The 19,172-nt window shown below is 35.3% G+C and overlaps 1 protein-coding gene across 2 annotated transcripts in view; it reads right to left on the bottom strand.

Moving 5' to 3' along the window:
• Positions 1-19,172, bottom strand: part of gammaCOP (coat protein (coatomer) gamma) — a 406,638-nt gene that overhangs the window by 247,362 nt on the left and 140,104 nt on the right. The window lies entirely within an intron of this gene.

Below are 19,172 nucleotides of genomic sequence, written 5' to 3'. Positions count from 1 at the left end.
AATAAGTCCTTTGCATACAGCAAACTCTGCAACAGCAAATTATAGATCAATCAGCATCTCAGGAGTGGTGATAAAAGTATAGGAAAAATTGGTCAAAAAGAGAATTCAAGAATGGATGGATAAGCATATGATACTCTGTGAGAGTTAACATGGCTTTGTGAAGGATCAGCCGTTCATTAGTAATTTACTAACTTTTTATAATAGAATGACAAATGAGTTGGATAAAGGAAATGGTTTCATGATTACTCTGAATACCATATGGAACTGTTATGCAAATTAGAACAAATGGGGATGAATATGACAGTGGTCATGTAGATAATAGGGTGGCTGATGGACAGATACCAAAATGTAGTAGTATATGGAGGAGCAGAATCCAGATGAAAGCAAGTGATTAGTGGAGTGCCACAATTGACCACTACTGTGTAATTTGTACATTAATGATATAGGAAATAATCTGAAAGGAAATATTCAATTGTTTGTGGATGATGCAAAATTGGATAAAATAATAGCTAATCAAGGCAATGTGGAGCTCTTGAGAATGATTAAAATAGGTTATCAGTATGGGCAAAAGATAATGTTAGTTTAATGTGATGAAATGTAAAGTTATGAACTTTGGAATATATCAATTACAAACTATGTACCACACTGATGAAATTATACTCTAAGAAATAGATGAAGCCAGAGATTTGGGGTGGTGCTAGACAGAGAATTAAATTTTAGAAGGTATATTCCTTAGGTTGCCAAGGTAGCTAATGAGATTACTTTGCTATTGAAGAACACATTAATGAGTACAATTAAGGAAGTTGTTATTTCTCTTTATAAGGCCTCATTATGTCTGGATTAGGTGTGTTCTGGTCTCCTAGGTTTCTTGCGAATGATGAAGTGGTGGAGAGGATTCAAAGACACGCAACCAAGATTGTGATTGGTCTGTGAAATGTGTATTATGAAGATAGATTGAGGGTGTGTGAACTGCAGAAGTTGGTTAACAGGCAAAGAAGAGGGGGGGGGGGGATAGGATAGAAACATTTAAATTACTTAAAGAGTTTTTATAGGACTGATGCAGAAGAAATGTTTTAGGCACTTGGATAAAGGGGACAGAACAAGAGGCCATCCCTGGAAGTGAAGTAAAAGTGTTTATTTTCCGTTTGGAAAGTTGTGAATGAATGGTACGAGTTGCCAGAGTCAGTTGTGAGCACTTTGTTAATGGGTTCAAGTAGAGATATGTTAGATTATGTAGATAGTTTGGGTCTCCCAATGAGTCTTCTGACTCCAGGAAGGTGCTTGTACAATAATGAAATAATAATAATAATAATATACACATTGAAATACAATTTTATTAATGCTGACCATAAAAAAATTTTTTTATGGTCAGCATTAATAAAATTGTATTTTAATTATAAATGACCAAATATGTTTAGTTTAAACAGTTTAATGAAATATATACACATTTTAATCGATTGACTTTACTTTCGAGACTATTGGTGGAAAGAAAAATTAATCTTTAAAACATGACAACAAATACATGTATCCAAGATGTAAACATGAAAAAATAATATCTGTACTGCACCAACTGTTCAGTGAGGTGATATTCGTCAAAAAGACTATCTAAGAGAGAGAGATATCACCATTATCATCATCAAATGTATCCTCACAAGTGGATTAGGCTATGATGACAGCATTACATGATTAAGATTGCATTAATCATGCAACCAATCTCCTATCAACAATTTTCCTCCAAATCAGTCTATTATTTGTCAGCACTCTGCTATTTCAGTATTCTAAGGCACTTCTGACTGAATCAGTCCACTTAGATCTTGGTCTTCCTCTGAATTTTTTTCTTGCTATCAAACATCTGTTTTACTAACCTTTCCTCTCCATTCGGTTAAGTGACCATAGCACTTTATATTAGCCCTGCTCATGCATCCCTGAATACTAACAATTTCCCTCCGAATTAATCAATTGCTCAGCACTCCAGTATTGTCATGTCTAACATTTCAGTGCACTATGGACTTTCTGACTGAATCTGAATACTTTGTGCTAATGTCAATGGCACTAATCGCCTCAAGCCAATGGTAGTCAGAAGAGCACGAAAGCCTCGCGCTTTAAAGAATGTTATGAACCAGTTGCATGTAATCAATTCCAGCTCAAGGAATGTGCCTGGTTTACAAGTGATTATTTTCTAATTAGTTTTTCAATCACTTCATGCTTGAAGTGCAAAACTACCATGAAGAGATCCTGAAAATCACTCCTGAAGATGTAAAAGCTGTTTTACTTCTTGATAATGCATCAGCCCATCCTAATGCTGAGCAGTTGGTTAGTAGGAATAGAAGAATAAAATCTATCTTCCTTCCTCCAAATACCATTTCTATAATACAGCTTATAGACCAGGGAGTCATTGTTGCCTGCAAGAGATTGTATAAGAAGAAGTTTCTTGAAGAGGTTATGGCAGTGTTAGAGAACAAAAATGATCACAAAGAAGATACAAGAGGTGCAAATAGTGCAATTAGAGACAAGTGGGAATATAAACACTAACTAATGAATCACATCTCCCCTCCAACAGAAACTGCTGTATAGACTCAAACAAAACCACATGTTGCCGGTGGTTTTTTGAGTCTATACAGCAGCAATAGCCTGAGTTCATTGCTAATCCAAGCTAAATTTTCTCCCGATATCTCAGCCTTATTTCAGTTCACAATGAACTCAGGCTATCTCATTTGGCAGGGAAAATTCTACAAACAAATAGAGGGGACAGCCATGGGTTCACCACTCTCCCCACCCTTGGCCAATTTCTTTATGGAGACCTTTGAAGAAAAAGCTTTAGCCTCTGCCCCACAAAAACAAACCACATGGCTTCGCTACATTGATGATGTGTTCGCTATTTGGCCACATGGCTCTGAAACACTTCTCTCTTTCTTAACACACTTAAACAACCAATGGAAAAAGAGGAAAACAACAGCCTCCCTTTCCTAGACACACTAGTCACCCGCCAGCCTAATGGATCCTTGGTTTTCTCAGTTTACAGAAAACCCACCCATACAGGTAGATACATTCACCAACAATCCCCCCCCCCCTCACAACAATATGGAGTAGTGAAAACACTATACAACAGGGCTAAACTAATCTGTTCAAACGACTTGGCCCTAAACACTGAACTAAATCACATCCTCAACACTTTCTCAGCCAATGGCTACCCCCCCCCCCCCAAAAAAAAATAGAACCTACAAACCACAGACCCCCCCACACACACACAACAAGGATTACTCTAAATCCATCACCATTCCCTATATCTGAGGCACCTCGGAAAAGATTACCAAAATCTTAAAAAAACATGACCTGACCTCCTGTTACAAACCTTACAGAAAATTGGCATCCCTTATCTGCTCCACTAAAGACCAACCACTTCCACCTACCTGGTGTTTACCAGGTCCCTTGCAGTTGTAAACTGTCTTACTTTGGCCAAACAGGCAGGACAGCGAATATCAGAATTTCGGAACACAAGGACTACATCTGTTTTCACAAATACAGTCATTCTGGGCTTGCCGACCATGCTCTGGATACACGCCACAGAATACGGTGGAAGAAAGCTACAGTGATACACCATAGCAAATACAAATTTGAAAGACTCTTTATGGAATCAGCCTCAGCCCTAAGAAATTCTCCAAACCTCAACAAATTTGGTTGTATGCGACTGCCCCAAATTTGGGAGGCCTACATCTGCAGACCTTCAGCCCAACGGCCAAGAACACCTACTTAGCCCGCTAGAGGGCACCATCAGGACTGTTAGGAGAACAATAGCTTCATCTCTTCATTCCCAGTTTCTGTGTTGTAGTGCCTACGTGCACGTAACTTTTTTGTAAGTTCCTTTAGAAAATGGCAACGTGACGTTGCCGAAATATCGGAAAATATTTATTAAAGTTTAATTTAATTTATATCCTTAACTACATTGTTCTATTCCTTAAGTGTTTTAATAATACCCATTTTAAGTTGTTTTTTTCTGAAAACTTTAGTTTCCAAAAATCCCCGCATATATCTCACACCACGATTTTTTAGCTTTAGATGTTGAAAGTTTATTTTCCACTTGGTTAGAGTATAATAAATTTAGTTTAATCCTTTATCCAAATGTGAGCAAACAAAGTTTGCGCCTGAAAGTATCTTCAGGACTGGGTTAAGGTGGTACACACCAGGGCAACTCGTTGCAAAGGTGGAGCAAGCTACCAACACTCCTATCCTAGTATCTCCTATAATGCAAAACACATCTCCTTGCGGATATGTCTATTGTTATGCATTAAGGGAAGGGCCACTACCCAGACCGGTTTCGACCTTTATTGAGGTCTCTTCAGTGGGAGCCAGGCCCAAGTCGAGATATCAGGCAGAAGCATTAGCAGGTCATCTCCACCTATAGGAATTGCCAATTGGTGTGCCACCCTTTTTTAATAAATTACTCTGGTGATTTTTAATAAATTACTCTGGTGATACCCAGAGTAATTTATTAAAAAAGGGTGGCACACCAATTGGCAATTCCTATAGGTGGAGATGACCTGCTAATGCTTCTGCCTGATATCTCGACTTGGGCCTGGCTCCCACTGAAGAGACCTCAATAAAGGTCGAAACCGGTCTGGGTAGTGGCCCTTCCCTTAATGCATAACAATAGACATATCCGCAAGGAGATGTGTTTTGCATTATAGGAGATACTAGGATAGGAGTGTTGGTAGCTTGCTCCACCTTTGCAACGAGTTGCCCTGGTGTGTACCACCTTAACCCAGTCCTGAAGATACTTTCAGGCGCAAACTTTGTTTGCTCACATTTGGATAAAGGATTAAACTAAATTTATTATTTTTAGCTTTAATTTAGCTTTTAAATTTTGGGAAAAAGTGAGAGTTATATTCGAATAAATACAGCAATTTTTTTAGCTTCCAAATTCATACGTATGGATCATTGGTTAAAGACTGGATTTATAAAATGTACAAAAGAGAGCAATATAGCAGATAGAGAAATAAGCAATTTCACTCCTCTCACTGATGATAAATTTTGTTCTATTAAAAATAAATCTTTTTTTTTGTTTAAATGTATATCTAAATTTAAATAAAACAGACATTTACAATGAAATATTTTTAATTATTATTATTAGTATTATTATTTTGATAAGGGTATTTTGATAGGTACTTGGTAATAATGAAAATTAAAGTAAGGGTACATGGATATCTGAAGTTCCAGAAACACTTATCTATCCAAATATTTAGTCTGAAAGATGTATATTACGCTGTTCGCTTTCTTAAATTCCGCTTCGAATTTGGATAGATGAAACAGTGATATGCACTTCTTGCATTTTTTTCAGCGTCATTTCAATTTTGAATGTGAAACATATTGTGTGTATTCTGTGTTTAAGTGACTTTGGACAATTCTTGACTTTGATTTTAATTGTGTACTTATTTTTGGATTTTTGATAGACAAATAAAATTTTAAAGATAATAGTTTATAAATTATAAACATATTAATCAGAGGCGAATTTTGCTAAAATGCCGAAATTGCTCGTTGGGCAGCATACTTTACGTCATACACTGCCCTCGATAATTATAGTTTATCTTCAATTCTCAAATTTTCAAATTATTGTATATATTAATTATTTATAATAAAAATCCATAGAAGGCAACTGTTTTAAATTGCTTCTTTTTAAAAATAAGATTTGTTTTAAAACTCTTAAAAATAATAAATAAATTAACTCAAAATTAATAATTAATAGAAAAAGAATAATTTCTCAATACAAAATTTATTGTCATTTAGATCAGTAATTTGAAAGAGAAAAGGAAGAGCAAGTAAAGAAAGCAACAAGCAATATAAGGAGATTTGGAATTTGTGTGAGCAAGGGAGTGAGCAGATTTTTTGCATGGAGAGTGATGACTGGAATGCATTGCCCAAGAGTGTGGTGAGCGCAGAGACAGTAAATATATTTAAGACGTGGTATGATAAACTATGTGCATAATAGTGGACCTCCCACGATGAGTCTTTGACTCCATGGAGGGTTTTATGATAATAATAATTATTATTATAAATCGTTCACATATCACAAAATTTTCGTACATGCCAGTTCGCTATCCCTGTATTAATGTGCATTATATTATTAGCTATGAATGAATTTTGTTACCTTGTATTTATGAAGGTAAGTTTGTAGTTAAATATGTGATTTATCTTAGTAATGATTTTTCGAATAAATTATTCATTTCATTTTCTTTGTAGCTATAGCCATGTTGTTTTAAACTTTTTTTTAATTTTTTATGTTACGAACCCTTGCATATATTTGAAATTGTGCCCATTGACTACTACACAGAGTTTTATGTTTATATTAAACAAGGTAATTTTTAATTCTATTTTGCTAATTTATTTGTTTTCTTAATGCAGTAAAATCAGATAAAAATGATTGTATAAAGGGGTGAGACTTTGCAAATGACGATTCAATTCTAAATTTTTTATGTTGCTTTGTGCCCATAATTTATGAAAAAAGAATTTTTTTTTATCATTTCAGAACCAGACAAAAATGGCAGACAAGAGAAACAAAATGAAAACCCTTTCTGGTCATCAATACAGAAAAAGATGAGCAGAACGAGAGGTTATTCGAGCTCAGCAAGAAAATCAATTGTGGAAATTTTTGAAATTATCAGAAACAAGAGTCAGTGAAAGCGATGTTCCTGTGGAGTTCCCCACTGACAATGAGTCTGAAAATTCGAATTTGTGTTTAGATGATAATCAGGTTCTTGAGAAACATTCAATAGCTTCGACTTCAAAATACAAATACCTCAACACTAATTTACAAGCTTTTTGATGATCCAGCTTTATGGCCAAACTTGTCCAATTCAATAATTGATATATTAGTAAAACGAGGTCCTCCTGCTGAATCAAAAGAGACTTTTTTCCACGCGATGAACATAACAGAAGTTTTCATGTATGGCATTATAATAGGATTTTGAGTAATGGAGAAACCATTAAAAGATCTTGGTTAATTTACTCAAGTTCAAAAAATGTAGTATTTTGTTTCTGCTGCAAATTATTTTCTTATATTCAAACTATGAACTTAATTTCGGAAGGAAATAACGATTGGAAACATATGTCCCAAGTTCTTCAGCATCACGAAAAATCTCAAAAACATTTTAATTTGGAAAAGCGTTTAAAAAATGAAACTACAATTGATCAACATCAGCTAAAATTACTCAAAAAAGAACAAGAACACTGGATGAATGTTTTAAAATGCATAATATCGGTTATTAAATTTCTTGCAAAAGAAAACATAGCATTCAGAGAAAGTTCAGATACTCTATATACAAATAATAATGGAAATTTTTTGAAACTGATTGAATTATTCGCCGAATTTGACAGCATATTTCAAAAACACGTAGAACGCATAAAAAACAATGAAATTCACGTTCATTATTTAGGGAAATGTATACAAAATGAAATCATTAATATATTGAGTAATGAAATTTAAAAAAAATAGTATCTAAAATAATGAATGCTAAGAATTTTTCAATAATTGCTGATTGCACCACTGATATTTTGCGGCAGGAGCAAATGTCCTTAACTGTAAGATATGTTTCTATAAAAGAAAAAATGAAGAAATCCAAAATATACAAATAGAGGAAAGATTTCTAGATTTTATTAAAATTAATAATACAACAGGAAGTAGCATGGCTGAAGTAATTTTAAAATTATTAGAAGAAAAAACTTAAATATTCAAAATATCCGTGGTCAGGGATATGACAATGGGTCAAATATGAAGAGGAAGAATGCAGGGGTATAAGCACTTTTAAGGAACAAAAATCCTAGAGCATTTTTTGTTCTGTGTTATATGCATTCCTTAAACTTGGTATTGAGCAATGCAGCAAGCTGCAATGTAGATACAGTTTTATTTTTTGACATTATTCAGTCAATCTATAATTTCTATTCTTCATCGAGTCATCAATGGGAAGTTCTAAACCACATCCAAAATTTTACTTTAAAACCTTTATGCACGACGAGATAAGAAAGTCATGTTGAAGCTGTAAAAGCAATATAAAATCAAGTAAAAGAAATACATGAAGATTTAATTTTCATCACAGAAGATGGCTTAATTGGGCAACAAGGCATTAAAACAAAATTGGAAGCTAGTTCGTCAGCAAAAAAAAAAAAATAATTCTTTCAAGTTTATATTTTGCATATTTGTTTGGTATGATATTCTAAGTGAAGTCAATGCATCTAGCAAACAATTGCAAAATATCTCTTGCAATATTATGGAAGCCTTGAAATCATTAGATGTCACGAAAAAATTCTTGATGTCATACAGAAGTGAAAATAATTTTTTGAAAGTTAAGCGCCAAGCCTTGCTTTAAATATTGGGTTAAATGCTGATTTCTCAACTAATGACAGCACACGAACTCGACATGTAAAAACTTAATTTGATTATGAATGTCCTGACGAATCAATTACTAATTTTGAGCCACATTTTCAAATTAATTTTTTTTAATGTAATTCTTGATTCAGCAATAACATCAATTACTGAGAGATTGGAACAACTAAAGAAATATGAATCAATTTTTGGGTTTCTCTTTAACATTGGTAAAGTAAAATTTGATAATGATACAGTAAAAAAAGCTTGTTTCAACTTAGACATTGTTCTGTCTGATGGTGATCAAAAAGATATTTCAGCAATAGATTTATTAGATGAATTAAAAATATTGTCTCAGAGGATATCAAATAATTATTCTCCCAAAGAAGTATTAAATTATATTTGTGCAAATAACTGCATAAGTCTTTTTCCTAATGTGTACACATCACTATGAATTCTTTTAACAATCCCAACTACAGTTGCAAGTGTAGAGCGCAGTTTTTCTAAATTAAGACTTATTAAAAATTATTTGAGGTCCACAATGACCCAAGAGAGATTAGATGGCTTACCCACTTTATCTATTGAAAGTGACATAGCCGAGATATTAGATCTAGAAGAAGTAGTAAAGTCTTTTGCCGAAATTAAGGCTAGAAAGGTTTCTTTTTAAATAATTAAAATTGTTAATTTTTAATTTAGATTTTTTCATATTTGTTTTGTCATATTTAATGTGATTTATGTAATATTTATAAATTGTGTTAAAATTATGTACTCATTATATAATAAACACAAAAATATTTTATTTATTTATTCACTATATATAATTTTTATATATACATATACAATTTCGACTGAAGGAAGGGAAAAAAAATCTTGCCCACACTCAAAAATTTGCTCGGGCCGGCACCACTCATATCTCACTATGACACGAATATGCTTGCGTGCGTATAAATATGACACTGTGGTAAATATGACACAGTGCTGCTAGCATCTTTCGCCTTCCTAAGTGCTACAAGATGGATTTTTATTATTTTTTATACAAAATAAGAGAATTGATAGGATTGTTGATGATAAAATTAAATATTACAAACAAATATAAATAAATTAATTTATATATCGAGAAAAATTGAGGGTACTGCAGTTCCGCAGTGCCTATGCAAGAACTTGGGTGTATCATAATCACCTGCCTTGTACGCTGGCAACCAAAGGCTAAGGAAAAACTACATTTTACCTGTATGTGAAAAAATTTTCATGACTACAGCATAATGTGGACATAAATTTATTGCCAGCATACTAATAAATTATATTACACAAAAAATGTATTATAAATTTTGTACAAATTAAATTGCAATCTGCATTTGGCAAAAGTTAAAAATTTCCTAAGGACACAGTTAAGGAATTAAAGTACAATGCTTACAGAAAACTATGCAGTGAGACATTTCAAGATGGAATATGTCCACCCCAAACTGCAATGCAGCTCTCAGTACATAGTACCATGCTTAGGTCCAAATGATTCAGGAATTCTTAAGGCAAACTGGCCCACTCCTCGAGAGCAAGGATATGGCCTTGAGTGTATTCTGGAGTGAATTTCGAGCAGCAACATAGGTCATGCACCCCACATAAGGTTGAGTTCTGGGGACCATGATGGCCACTCAATTTGTTTAATATCCTGTCTCCAGAAGTATCTCCACACCATATCATACACTGTTTATGTAGGATGTGGTGTGGAGGTACTTCGTTATCATCCATAAAAATGAATTCTTCACCTACAGCAACACGGAACAATCAAACATGATGTTCACCAATCATGGTCCCTTTTTCCAGCACCCATAGCTCAGTGTGTCCATATATTATAATGGCACCCCACATCATGACCCCAACACCACCGTATCTATTCCTTTCAAGAACATTCTTGCGATGGTATAAGTACCACTTTCATGCCAGATCAAGTGTCACCTAGAATCAGAGGAAAGACTAAAACAAATCTCATCTGCAGTACCCCACCCTCTGTCTTGTCTAGTCAATCCTCCCTGTATATACTAAATCCATCACATTCTCCCCTCGTAACTACATCATCTGTTGTTAGCAAAGTCTCACTAATGCTTATAACTTTTGGCAAGGTTGAACTAATCAATGCCAAAAACTTTTTACATTAAAACTATATACTAATACTAGAATAAAACTGGTTCTATATACTAATGCTTCTAGCATTAGTATATAGAAATTGACTGTAGAATCCACTTAGGCCTCCAACAACCTTTACAGCCTTAATTCACTACTGCATTCAATACTGTTGCCCGGGAGACTAGATTCTGCTCCCCCCCACCATTTGCACACTCATTCCCTTCATGGGTGCCTTCACACACACACACTCGTATGTATCGGCTCTAATTACTTTAGTTTTTCTGACTTTGCACCTCCACACCTTTAGTGAACAAAGCTCTCTATACATCCAACCCTGAATCCATTTAAGTGCAGTCCATTAGCAGTGTACAAATCTTTCTGTCCCTCAAACTCTACATCATTCCTTCTGTACAACCTGTGTATTGATTCAATAGCTATCATAATCCTCCTTCTCAGTTTTACCTCTTACATAATATGGCAGCAGACTTATAAACTTCCCACTCTTGCTCTGTTGTTTTTTTTGCTTCTTCCAATAACTTTGTCACATTCTTCCATATACAATACTTCTCATCTCTCAGGTCACTGGTTCCATCAAAACAATCAATTCTTTCACTTTCCCCTTCTGCTTTCTGAGCATTACCAATATTATTAATTTTTACACATTGGGGAGTTCTTTCGCTTGGTTGAACAGCAGGAAGGAGTGATGACAAGGGGCCATTCTTGGAAGTTACAAAAGGAGGCTGTAAGCAAGAGGGTGAGGAGTGGTTTCTTTGCATGGAGGATGGTTGAACCGTGGAATGCATTGACTGAGAGAGTGGTCAGAGCAGGAACAGTCAATGGGTTCAAGGAGTGGTATGATAAACTTTGTGTTTCCTAAAAACAACCTCCCACGATGAGTCTTTTGACTCCATGGAGGCCTGGATAATAATAATAATATTTTTTTACACTAGGGGGGAAACAAGATTTTGTAGCACTTTCATGAAGTACTTCCCTTATCATAGAATGACTGTAAAAAGCTACTATTACATTTTCTCTCTCTAGTGTTTATTCTTAAAATTTTCTTTTTGGCTTCAGACCTGTTGCTTTTTTCTGTTCTCAGTTCGACAAATCTCTAGCTGTTTCTGCAGCCTTTCAATCTCATGCTTTGTTCTGGTGAACATAAAAGACCTGAATAAAGACATAGTGTGCTTGCACTTTCAGTATTATCACTGATATTAACATTTTCCAGTCTTCTATCAATACACTACTATGACGTAATGTATTCGCTGCAGAATTACTCTCAAAACATTTATTGCACACTCTCTCACCAGTTTCGCTCGCTTTCCACAAATCTTTCAACTCGCTTTCCACAAATCTTTCAACTTTTGCAATGAATACATCTCACAATTTTGTACTGGACAATTTCACACAAATTCAGCTCACCCAACAAAGACATCTTGGCTGCCTCTGTTCTGTTATGCATAGGTGCCACCAACAATGTATATAGTTTAAGGAAACATGCATGTTTTACTTACATCTAAATAACTTAGTCTTGCATCCTTAACAATTAAATATTTTTAATTTTATTCATTAATTTCACTAAAATTAATTTTAGTAAAATAATTTTATTATTATTATTATTATTACTACACAACACTTCCAGGGAGTCTGAAGACTCATCGAGGGAGGGCACCCACTCTAAAACTCCCCGTCTCCACCACTCTGCCAATCCACCAGCCGCAACTACTTTCATTATCCACACCAATGCCATCAATGGTCGACCACCACTAGTATTTTGACAAACAAACATCCATGCCCAGGCAGGGTTCGAAACCGCAGCCCTTTGGCTGGAGAGCAGATATGCTAACCACTCAGCCAACCAGGCCAGCATTTTATTTGATATTATTACCAAAGTTTGAAAAAAAACTACTTATTTTTTGAAAAGCAGTGCTACGAATCAACAAAATTCCCCAAATATCCTTGAACCTGAATCCAAATTCCATTCAGATGAATTTAATAAGATCTGGTTGGAATTTAAGATGTTCAGTAGAATGCATCCATCTAATTTAATCAGATCATTTTACTGGCAAACTGATTCAAGCTATTTAAATTTAGTTATGTGCCATCCAGTCGTTTCCAATTCTTGGTGATCTTTCTGTCCATCTCGCTAGGCCTCTTGTCTTTTCTTTTGGCAGTTGTAAGTTCCTTTATGTTATCCATCCAACTTTATAAATTTAATTAAAGTGCTTAAATTAAAATTTCACTGGCTTCACAAATTTTAATGTCAAAGGGTACCAGATACACAGTGCAGTCCACAAGTTTTAGGACATGATTTGTTGCACATACAGTACTGGAGTAATTTATCAGCAAACAGGCTAAGTAATACCCACTAAAGTCTACATCCCCAGACAGTGAGGTTACGTTATGTTCAGTAGCGTGTGAGTCATGATGTGGTGTAAAGTGCATTTGTTACGTATGTCATAAATATGAAAAGTGAACATAGAACTACAATTAAATTGTTTTAAAGTGAGTCTTTCTGCCACAGAAACCCTAGAAACATACAAAAGGCATATGGAAATGAGGCTCTGAGCTAATATAACATTTTTCAAGGGAGCATTCGTGTTTTCTGTTTTCGTGAACAACAGGGAGTCAGCAAAAGATAACAAGTGGATGTCGCACATTGACTTGAACTAAGGAAAACATTACTGCTGGGGCCAAATCGGTGAAGAACAAACAAAATCACATTATGAATTATAGTAGAGGGGTGCTTAAGGGTCAAAGCTGAATAACTGAGAGGAGACCTCCACATAGCCTTTAAAGGAATGCGGAGAACCGACCAGGGCTTCTGACCTAATGTCCAATCCTCACCTTCTCGTGGTGCACCCTGTTGGGTATCTACTTTGATACTGAACGAACGAGGATGGGCTGGCAATTTGAGATTTAGCCGACCAAATTGTATTCTTATTGGTTAAACCAAAATAAAAAAATGATGGTACAACATGACAAAATTTCATGCCGGCTGGGGCGTCGCCCGGTTAAACAAGGCCCCCGTTGTTTTTGCCAGAGGAACCAGGGCGAACAGCGAAAAGTCAGCTACTGGAACAAATCTGAAAACAAACCCCAACTCAACATCACCAGAGTTAAAGATCGGTACTATCAACGTAAGAAGCCTGAATGGCAAAGAAATGGAGCTAGCTGAGGAATTAGATAAGTACCAGATTGACATAATAGGGGTGACTGAAACAAAAAAGACCAAAACTGGTGAGATCTTTCTGAGCAATAAATACAAAATGTTATATTCAGGCAATGACAATCAAGGAAAAGAAGGAGTAGCCATAGTATTCAACACAAAATACGAGGCTAATCTTCTTGAATGGCAGTCAGTCTCAAGTAGAGTAATGTGGGCAAATATGAGAATGGGGAACTGGACAATGAGACTTATTTGTGCTTATGGTCCCACAGAAGGTTCTACTAAGGTAGAAGTGGAGAAATTTTTTGAGGCTTTAGAAAAAGCAACTGACACAATGAAAAAGGAAAAGTTGGTCCTTGTTGGGGATCTAAATAGTAGAGCAGGAAATGATTGTGAGACATACAAAAATATTTTGGGAAAATTTGGAGAAAAGAGCAAAGCTAATAATAATGGCAAATATCTGTTGGATTTCTGCTCAGGACATGGACTAGTTATTAGTAACACCATGTTCCAACAAAAAAATGTGCACAAATTCACATGGAGAGAAGAGGCTAGGAATAAGAAAAGTCTCATTGACTATGTTATTGTTGATAGTGATGTTTTCTCCCTGGTGCAGGACACCAGAGTGTACAGAGGATTTGAAATTGGAAGTGATCACTATTTAGTCTTGAGCAGGATAAAATTGAATTTCATATTGAAAAGAATAACATGTAAGAAAGTTTTAAAGCGAATAAAAGTTGAGCAGCTCTCAGATGTGAACTGTAGACTAAAATACATAAAGATTATTGAAAAGAAAATGAAAGAGTTTGAGAACAGGAATCAAACCTTGGAGATTCAGTGGCAAACTCTGAAGGAAACATTGATTGATTCTGCCAGAGAGGCATGTGGTGAGGTTGTGTGCAAGGATAAAAAAATCAGAACTCCCTGGTGGACACAGGAAGTTAAAGAGGCAGTGAAGGAAAAGAAGAAAGCATATCAAAAGTTCCTGGCAAATAAGTCAGCTTTTACTCTTACACAATACAGAAACAAATGTAAGAAAGCTAAACAGTGTGTAAAACTAGCTAAACAAAAGGCATGGGAGGACTTTGGCAAGAATATAGAAAATAAATATCAAGAAGGTGGCAAAATATTCTGGAGGTTGTTGAAGAAGCTTAGGAATGGAGGAAAGAGTGCTGTAAAAGGAATTAGAGATGATAAAGGTGAAATGAAAACAGGAGAAAAAGATATCCTTGAAGTATGGAGTAATTACTTTGAAAAACTGCTAAATGAAACAAGCAGTGATGACAGCACAGTGATAAAAAACACTGACCAGGCATGCAGTCAGGAATACATATCCATACTTGAAGTAGAAAAAGCCATCAAAGGCTTGAAATGTGGAAAGGCAGCAGGAGTAGATGATATTCGACCAGAAATGCTGAAGTATGGTGGTATAAGAGTCTTACAGTGGCTGCACTGCATAGTTCAGAAAGCCTGGACAGAGGGACGAATTCCCGATGATTGGAGTAGAGCACTCATAGTACCTATATATAAAAAGGGAAATAAAACTGAATGTGAGAATTACAGAAGTATTTCCCTACTGAGTGTTCCTGGCAAGATCTATGCAAGTATACTTGAGAAACGGTTGAGAAGAATTGTGGAAGAAAAGCTTGGTGAAGAACAAGCTGGATTCAGGCCAAATAGAGGCTGTCAGGATCAGATCTTCACTTTACGACAAATAGTCGAGAAAGCATGGGAATATAACAAAGATCTGTATTTAAGTTTTGTCGATTTGGAAAAGGCATATGACAAGGTGCCAAGAGAGAAGCTATTCAATACGCTGCAGTTATATGGTGTCAATGGGGCATTATATCAAGCAATACTTAGTCTTTATTTGAGTTGTGAGTCAGCAGTTAGAATTGAAGGAGGTACAGGAAGATGGTTTAATGTTGAATCTGGTGTGAGACAGGGATGTACATTATCCCTTCTGTTATTCATTATCTATATGGATCACATTATGAAGGAATGTGGTATTAAACCTGATATCAAATTTGGAGATGTTAATGTCAGCTCTTTGCTTTATGCGGATGATGTTATACTTCTAAATAAATCTGCTACAAGTCTGCAAGATTCTCTGACTAAATTGAATAGCTGTTGTAATAGATATGGTATGGTCAGCAATAAAAAGACAAAGACAATGAAAATAGGCAGAATCATTGAAAATGTCAACTGTGTTGTGAATGGAGAACCTGTGGAACAAGTAAAACATTTCAGCTACTTAGGCACAATTTTTACTGAAGATGGTAAACTAAATATAGAAATAGACAACAGAATCAGCAAAGCTGGTATCGTGGGAGGTCAATTGGATAAATTCATATGGAATAAGAGAGAAATTAGTCAGAACACTAAATTAGCTGTATACAAGACTGTGTTCAAACCAAAGACTAGAGACTGCAGATATGAGAGTCCTGAGAAAGATTAGAGGCGTGAACAGATGGCATCAATGGCAATATCATATTAAAAATGAGAATATTAGGAAAGAACTTGACATTGTCAGCATCCAGGAATGCGTTAGCAGAGCTAATCTCAGATGGTATGGTCACTTAAATAGAATGGGTTTTGAAAAACAATATGGGATTTTTATCCCCTTAACTTATCAACCTCGCCAGAAAAATAGCTGTTTGGCTTTTCATCTTAGTTATAATATGTTATAACACAATATAGTGACACACCTTTCTGGCATTCGTATAGCAAAAGTATGCAAGTTCTTTTCACTTAAAATCTGATATTCTAGGTCTAGCTACTCACTGATGAGACCTCAAAAAAGGTTGAAACCTGTCTGGGTAGTGACCTCTCCTCATAATGTAAAGCAGTACTACATCTCCTAGGAGCTGTGTGTTTTTACATTATGAGAAAATATCAAGAATAGTGAGGGAGCTTGCTCCACCTTTGCAACGAGTTGCCTTGGTGTGGCACTACCAAGTGGTCACTTACGCTTAGATCTGCCAACAATTCGTCGGCATGAAACGTTAGATTGTAGTTTTCGATCTTAGTTTCGCTTACTGGCTGAAAAACGATAAGGGATTTTTATACCCTTAACTTATCAACCTCGCCAGAAAAATAGCCGTTTGGCTTTTCATCTGGTGATGTTGATTTGGGGTGTGCTTTCAGATTTGTTCCAGTAGCTGACTTTTCACTGTTCGCCCTTGTTCTCTGGTGAAAACTACGGGTGCCTTTTTTAACCGGGTGACGCCCCAACGGGCATGAAATTTTGTCATGTTGTGCCATCATTTTCTATATTGGTTTAAGCCAATAAGAATACAATTTGGCCGGCTAAATCCCAAATTGCCAGCCCATCCTCGTTAGTTCAGTATCCAGGTAGATACTGAAATAGGAAATATCCAATTAGATACTGAAAGAGGAAAATATTATTCTGACATACATAAAGGAGAATTAGTTTTGCTAGTAATGAAAGGATTGTTTACAGAACTGTATAAATCAACAGTTTATTCTTAATGTTTTCTCGTCATGGAAATATTTCTGAAAGTAATTTTTCTGATATACTGAGGTAGAACAAAAAAATCCTTCCTTCAGTTTAAGAAAGAAAAATAATTTGTGAAGAATGTTAACTTCCTTAGTCTTTATTTGAGTTGTGAGTCAGCAGTTAGAATTGAAGGAAGTACAGGAAGATGGTTTAATGTTAAATCTGGTGTGAGACAAGGATGTACATTATCCCCTCTGTTATTCATTATCTATATGGATCACATTATGAAGGAATGTGGTATTAAACCTGATATCAAAATTGGAGATGTTAATGTCAGCTCTTTGCTTTATGCGGATGATGTTATACTTCTAAATAAATCCGCTACAAGTCTGCAAGATTCTCTGACTAAATTGAATAGCTGTTGTAATAGATATGGTATGAAGGTCAGCAATAAAAAGACAAAGACAATGAAAATAGGCAGAATCATTGAAAATGTCAACTGTGTTGTGAATGGAGAACCTGTGGAACAAGTAAAACATTTCAGCTACTTAGGCACAATTTTTACTGAAGATGGTAAACTAAATATAGAAATAGACAACAGAATCAGCAAAGCTGGTATGGTGGGAAGTCAACTGAATAAATTCATATGGAATAAGAAAGAAATTAGTCTGAACACTAAATTAGCTGTATACAAGACAGTGTTCAAACCAATTTTAACTTATGGATCTGAGAGCTGGGTCAGAAGTAAAACACTTGACCAAAGACTAGAGACCGCAGATATGAGAGTCCTAAGAAAGATTAGAGGCGTGAACAGATGGCATCAATGGCAATATCATATTAAAAATGAGGATATTAGGAAAGAACTTGAATTTGTCAGCATTCTGGAATGCGTTAGCAGAGCTAATCTCAGATGGTATGGTCACTTAAATAGAATGGGAGAGGAAAGATTAGCAAAACAAGTGTTTTCTGCCAGGTTGGCAGGAAAACGACCCAGAGGAAGACCAAGATATAGGTGGATTGATACGGTACAAAGTGCCTTAGACGATAGAAATATAAGATCTGATAATGTTGGAGTCTTGACAAGTAACAGACTGATTTGGAGGAAAATTGTAGATAGGAAGTTAGTAATGATGTAATTTTTTCATGTAGTACTGTCATATCCTGTACACCCCTTGAGGGTACATGGCAGGAATTTGATGATGATGATGATGAATTATAGTAGAATCTTAAAACATCCCTAAGAATGCTGTTTGTCGCATTTTGAGTGAAGATTTTGGGAAGAGGAAATTATGTGCACATTTTAGCCCACAGTCCTTGATAGTTGAGCAAAGAGACGATTCTGTCATGTTTTGTCTGGACATTATTGCAATGACAGATACAGATGCACATTTCTTTGTCAAAATCATTTTGGGAGATAAGAAATTGGGCCTATGATCCTGAAATAAAGTGACAAAGTTCTGAATGGATGATGAGACATCTTTCAGACTGAAGAAATTGAGATTCCAAAAGTCACACATCAAAATCATGTTTCATAAGTTTTTTATTTATTAATTTTTTTTTTTTGACTCTCAAGGTGTGGTACACAAAGAATTTTGCTAGAGGAGAGAGAGAACAGTGAATGTATAATTTTATAAATTTATGGATCATCTGAAATGCATTCAACATGATGCCACATTCTGATCACAGGATTTTTTCCTGTTGCATTATAATGCACCTGCTCACAAAATTGCAAATGTGCATCACTTTTTTACACACAAAGTATCCCCTTCCCCTCTGGACAATTGTGTATTCTCAAGTTGAAAGGATACTAATCTGCAGATGTTTCAGCCATCCAAAAAGTAACAACGATGAATTAAAGGCAATCAAACAAGCAGAATTTTATATGGTTCTACAAGGTTTTATATGGATGACTTTACTAAAGCCTGTATAGATATCAATGGATCACATTTAAAACAGATATGTTTGAGAGATAAAATAGATATGTTTTACTTTCTCTCACATGTTTTTGATTTTTTATAATTTTTGTCCTAAAGTTTATGGACCACACTGTCTTAGGGTGATGGAAATCA

The sequence above is a fragment of the Typopeltis vanoorti genome, chromosome 1, assembly GCF_054136105.1.
Source record: "Typopeltis vanoorti isolate ZY-2024b chromosome 1, IOZ_Tvanoo_1.0, whole genome shotgun sequence".
Taxonomy (NCBI): Eukaryota; Metazoa; Arthropoda; class Arachnida; order Uropygi; family Thelyphonidae; genus Typopeltis; species Typopeltis vanoorti.
This window is presented reverse-complemented; position numbering and strand designations above follow the sequence as displayed.